The sequence below is a fragment of the Macrobrachium nipponense genome, chromosome 10 (genome assembly GCF_015104395.2).
Source record: "Macrobrachium nipponense isolate FS-2020 chromosome 10, ASM1510439v2, whole genome shotgun sequence".
NCBI lineage: Eukaryota > Metazoa > Arthropoda > Malacostraca > Decapoda > Palaemonidae > Macrobrachium > Macrobrachium nipponense.
In genome coordinates, this window is record NC_087204.1 from 29336241 (window position 1) to 29343193 (window position 6953).

General features: G+C 35.4%; 1 pseudogene; it reads right to left on the reverse strand.

The window, feature by feature from the left end:
* LOC135223940 (uncharacterized) overlaps nt 1-6734 on the reverse strand; it is a 219286-nt pseudogene extending 212552 nt beyond the window's left edge.
* Between the last annotated feature and the right edge of the window lie 219 nt (nt 6735-6953).

The window sequence follows — 6953 nt, forward strand, 5'->3', positions numbered from 1 at the left end:
AATAATAACATCAACAACAAAAACAACACACGGAAGCAGATAAAAATACTTTGAACTTGGCCATGATAATGCTTGCACGTGAGAGAGAGAGAGAGAGAGGAGAGACGAGAGAGAGAGAGAGAGAGAGAGAGAGAGAGAAGCCTTACGAAAGACACAAGCACATCTCAACACTGTAACTTGTAACCGTCGGTTTCACTAACACCTACTATATTCTAGTTGTTTCCTGTAACGACGTCAGTGAAACTGATAAATGAGTATCTCGGTTTAAGCGTTACCAAGCCCCGTGGGACAGGCAATCCAGTTATACATACATACATACATACATACATACATACATACATACATACATATATATATATATATATATATATATATATATATATACAGAGAGAGAGAGAGAGAGAGAGAGAGAGAGAGAGAGAGAGAGAGAGAGAGAATCAAAGGGAAAGGAGAAAGTGAGAAAAACAAGGAGAGGAAATATAGCGAGGAGATTCATTTCGGAAAGAAAACTGGTTATAGGTGAAGGGGGGGATAAAGAAAACGGGTTATAGGTAAAAAAAAAAAAAAAAAAATTGAAGACAGGACAAAATACTTTGAGATAAGATACTCAGATGTATCTTCAAATGATTACTGAAAATGCCATTATCTACCGCATGAGTCACACTGTTCTACATATAAGTGGAACGCACGACTGATTGATTAAGGTTACTTAAACCGACATCACAACAATGTGCAGTCAACTTACTTATAAGCAAACACTCCTAGGCGCGCTATACCTATAGGCCTATCTCGAAAAGGAGCAACGCAAAGGCTACTTCTAAAGGCAAAGAGCCCGTGAGAGAGAGAGAGAGAGAGAGAGAGAGAGAGAGAGAGAGAGAGAGAGAGAGAGAGAGAGCTCATACCAAATATCTAATTCAAGCGATGACATACGGCCTATATAACACTGTATAACTAACACATGAGAGTTCCCAGTAACTATATGACATTATCTAGTACAATACATTGTACACGTAGCTACGATGTGTTACGCCATAAGACCTGCATCACATCACACAACTAAGATGTGGATTGCAAAAGACCCAGTATACTTTCATATCTATCGAGGAAAAACTTTAATCTCAACTCACGCCAACATACTATAATCACCCCAACAAAGTAATCCGGTTTCGCATCCTCTGCATTCATGAACAAGAGACATCTGACAGACATTATGTCTATCAATGCTTCAAAAGCTAAATGTTGGCTAATACAATGCCCCGTAACACGCTTCGACTTCAAAATACATTTAAGACCATCTTTCGTTTGCACACTCACGTTCGCCTTTAAGCCTCTGTGAGAGAATTTTCTTCCCCGTGAGTCTCAATAACCTCACATGGAAAGACTTGAGTCCTGGATGGATACGTAATCAAATTTTCCAGTTTTTTTTTTTTTTTTTTTTTTTTTTTTTTTTCATTAAAAGACAGACATGCTCGACCAAGTGCCGTGTCAGTCCATCAACTATTTAATCTTCACTAAGCTGGACACCAGTATATCTACCTTTTCTTAATTAATATCTATTGATATACACGGTAATCTTACACACAAATAAATCGAAAACCCCCTTCAACTTTTGGTGATTTAATATTTTTCAAAATAAAATCACCAAAGCTGCGGTCACATCGATGAATCCAATTTCAATTTATAACGTTATAAACTACATTCCCTTTAAAACTTGCATAACAACATTTTCTAAAGAAAAAAATACAGTTTTTCATACTTCTTTTAAAAAGAATTTACAAAAACAAACTGAAATTTCCCTTTCAACCTAACAAAGATATAGGGCTAGAGCAAAAAAAAAAAATAAAAATAAATAAATAAAAAGTATTTGTTTACAAAGTTCCTTCGTACATAAAAATCACAGAAACCCATTGTTACCTCGCTCTGTCAATATTTACACCAAAACAAAGAGAATTCCATTTTCATCTTCCTCGTTTAACAAAAACTCGTCTGGAAAAATAAAAAGCAAAATAGTTTTGAATTACCAGATCATATTAACAACTTTGCTAAACCACGAACAAAATCTAACAAAGATAAAAATGAAACAAAATTTTATTTTCGTCCTACATTATTAAACCAGTCTTCTTCATCGCCAAAGAAATAAATCACGAAACACATTTGTGACTTCGTCAAATTGACAACTGTCCTTAACCAATTACAAAATAAAAACAGAAAACTTTTATATAACCGTCCTACACTGTAAAACCATCAGCCTACATAAGCAAGAAATATACCAAGAAACGCACTTTTTATCTTCAACTTTCCATAAAAGAGCAAACCAATTCGAAAAGGACAGAAAAAACAAAACAAATAACAAACCTCTTAGAGTTGCTGAAATAGTAATGTGCACTTAAAAACCACCCTTAAGTACCTCGTGGAATTAAACAACAGAACCACTAATATTGAGAACCCTTTAAACCAAGGTTAATATTAGTTACATGTGGAGACCTCGCCCTTAGACCTACCTTGCTGAGTGGTCCGTGAAGCCTCCGTCCAGCAGACGGACCTTGGCGAAGAGCACCTGATTGACGAAGGGCACGTGCTGCAGTTCCTCGACCATCACGGTCACCTGGAAGCGGTACTTCTTCTTCCTCGCCATTAACCCGTTCATTTTGGCGCTGTTACTTGGGGAACTCGGTCTTATAGGTGGTCACTCTGGTAAGTAATTTTCCAAGTTATTCAGCCTAAAACACTTTTCAACTATTTAGACCCTTTTTTATCGAACCTTTCCTATGTAGGTTTGATCACAACTGGAGCTTATATAAGTAGGCCTATGTTTTGCTCACCCTCATTTATTTACTTGTAAGCGAGTAGGCCTATGCTTTCCTTTTCCACCTTCCTTTTTTCAATTTTTTCTAAGAGTAGGCCTAAGCTTTTATTAAACCGACTCGGTACATTCAAAAAGTACCCTCAACCATATCGAACCTCTAGCAATTTTCTGAGTCACAGGGCAGGCCAGATCTGAACACAGGCCCCAAGAGGTGATTGAATTCCCCGCTTCACTGACAAGACGACTCTAGGAGCAGACACAGTCTGTTGTCTCCGAGCAACTTGTCGCTGACACAGGTGACTAAGCGACGCATTTTTAACAGGTAGAGAAAATCCTCGAAACACACACAACAGACGTTCTCACGGCTAGTTGGGGCGAAATCTGGAAAGAGATAATTATTCGATAAGTATATAAATATATTTATATAAGTTTACATAAATATAAATGAAATCCCTTGAAAGTCCACATCAGCAATTAAACTCAGAACACTTTTTTTTTATTTTCCTTCACTTCCCACCTCGTTCAAGTGCTTTAACCACTAAGCCACATGGAAGGTTGACTAAACTATAAAACGCTATTAGAACGAGTCACTGCGTGCCGACACGAGATTTGCATGGAATGCTAGTACGAGCAAGTGACCGTGCTGGCATAAGGCCAATTCAAACACCAGTGGCGGTTTCTTTCACTCGGAAACAGATACTACATTTTATACATCCAGAGCTTTCCTATGGTTGTCCAAACTAGTTTTCCAAGGAGAGGGTCTAATTTCCCTTCCAGGTCAAGCAAGCCACAACCAACGACACTACGGGATCACCACAACATTAAATCTGACAAGACACCCACATCTAAAGACTACTCTTAAAATAAAAAGCAAAAGAAATATGATAAACATTATAAAATACATACAAAGAACACGCAAAGGGAACCACTATGAAAAATTAGGTAATAGGCTGAAAGCAGTAAAATGACTAAAAACATGATTTTCAGTTATATCATCTCAATGGCTTCTAGCTCGGGTCAATAGAAAATTAAAAACCCAAAGCGATTTATTACATAATCCAACTGAAAATACTAAACACAACTTATGATAATCATTCGCTAATCTATAATTTTCGACAAATCTTTATTAGCCTATTTCTTCTCACATGATCTCACTTTATATACTGCTCACTTTCCTGCCTTAGCATCTTCATTATGGACATGAAATTTCAACATATCCACCTCTATAGACACATTCAAATCTCTTCATTTAACGGTCCAAAAGTGAACAACCCTTCCCTTATCGAGTCATTCCTAGAACGATAACGTGCTTTATCGTCTTATCGTTTGGGGGGTACCTATGTACAAAGCCGCAGCTGTACAGGTGAGAGAGAGAGACAACCCGCAACAGGTATTAATACTCCCAAGGATGCCACGATGGATGGTGATAAATAGACTAATCTTATAGCACGAAAGGATACACTCCGAGTAGTTAATTAATGTCAGTTTTTACTGAAATATATACAAGTCATTTACAACTGTTTGTCTGGATCTTCGTGACCAGACGCAAGAGTATGACACGATTGATACAGGAAAAGTTGGAAAACACAAAAACAAAAACAAAACAAAAAAATTATGTTAATGCCAGCGATGACATGCTTAGTTTATAACACAAATTATCACCAACATAATCAATGCAGAAATATTTTCAAGAAATACTCTTAATCTCTCGCCACATACCGACAGTATTTCATTCCAAGTAGTTACTAAGAGCTTCTGAAAAAAAAAAAAAATAAAAAAAAAGTTTCTATCGGTATTTCTTAGGAATTTCCCTTGGCATAAAATTCACAATTCAAGTCATTCGAAGCTCCGGTTTCTCGTTTCTGGAACACCTAACTGACCTGCCTGTTTACGGGATACGTCACCAAGAATCCTTTTATACAACCCACCTTCGGGGACAGAGGGCTGAAATAAACATAAAATGCATTCTAAATTATACATAATCACTAACCATGCTGGGAGTAACATAAACGAAATTTACCCCAAAACACTACATATATGCAGTTTACAATAACAAAAGCCACGTGAACGAAGCACAGAAGGGCTCCTGAAAGTACACACACACACACACATATATATATATAATATATATATACATAGACATACATATATATACAATTATACATACATATATATATACATATGCATACATATATACATATGCATACATATATACATATGAACATAACATATACATATGCATACATATATAGATATCTATATATATATCATACATATATATACATATGCATGACATATATACATATCCATAAATATATACATATACATTATATATGACATATATATTCATATATATACATATATATATATATACTATATATATATACATATATATATCTACACACATGCATATATACATATATATATATATATATATACATATATATACATATATATATACATATATATATATATACATATATATACATATATACATATATATATACATTATATACACATACATATATACACACATGTATATACATATATATATACATATACTATATACATATATATATATACATATGTATATACATATACACACATATTATATATATATATATATATATATATATATATATATATATATAATAATATACACACACATATATATATATAGTATATATATATATATATATATATAGATATATATATATATAGATATATATATATATATTATATATATATGCTGACTGAATTGACGAATCAAGCGGAGTGTAAGCGTGTAATGTAGAAAATGAGAAGTATAATCTAACCAGAAGATTGGATCAGTACAACCCGATATCATGTTGTCTACTTGGAATAATACGGTACATTACCAGCAAGAATGAGGACATGCATACTCACTTTCAAATCAAATGAACTTGTACTGATTTCTTGACAAAATAAAATAAAAGCAAAACTGTAAAATCTGCAATAATCTTCTATTGTGGAAATAATGTAGGCAACATTTGATGACTTAGAACTCCCAAACATTTAACACACAAATAATTATATGTAACTTCTAAAATGTCATGTTAGGCCAACAACTTTTGCAATCCTGTTTCGTATAATTAAATTTTCAATATTATTAATTAGTGGGAATCCTAATCACCCATTAGCGAGTAAAGCTGACCTTCCCTTACTAAGGTAAAACTGTCGATGTTAGTTTACTGACAACGCTACCTAAATTACCTACGGTTTTCGCACGAGCGTATTCAATGGCCATTTTAAAAGAAAACCATAATGCTCTGCCGCCCATTGTCCTGTCGTCCTTTGGCAGTTTAAAATTTCTGCAGCCACTAATACAAGAACACGCAGACCAACTACACTTTTAAAAATGGGCAACTGTTTTAAAACAGTTCCAAAACACGAGCTACCTCGTCTACCATCCAACCTGATTATCCACAGTGTGTTGGTGTTCACCTGCAACCACTGTTATCTAGCAGCGTTCTTTGAGATGTTAAATGTCATCTGCAATCTACAATCCTACAGTGTTAGCGATATCCTACAGTGTTAGCAATACATGAAAATAATGAAATGCACAGCTTTGAATAGAACAATGTAACAACAGGAGTAGAGAGGGTTATCTTAAGGCACACTATACACACTGCGGCTCGATTCTACTCCCACAAAGTATAGTGTACTGCTGGTCTTGACAATTAAACGCGAAAACGCGTCGAATATCACTCACGACTAGAGATAAAACAAAGGAAATGTAATGTGTTAACTTTCACTGTTCGTTTGGGGTCGAAACAACTCCTCACCTAAGATTAATATCGCAGTTTCACTGCCACAGAGTAAAGACTTAGAGAGACACAACTTCACCTCATCTAACACACGGCTATACTGACAATTTAGTCAAATAAAAGACAGCTCTTACTCGTATGTCAGCCTCCGTGTGATTGGGGAGGATGGGTCCCTTTGGCCAATAGGCGCCCAGCTTACATAAATGTTTCCATCCCGTAAGAGGCTCGGTTATTGGTTGGGAGTTCTACCGCCAGCCAGTTACAGCCAAGGTTTCAAATCAATGCTGCCTCTTACTCCCAACGCAAGGTATGTGCGAGAAACATACGACTGCCAAGGTACGATGTTTCAGCAAGTGTTC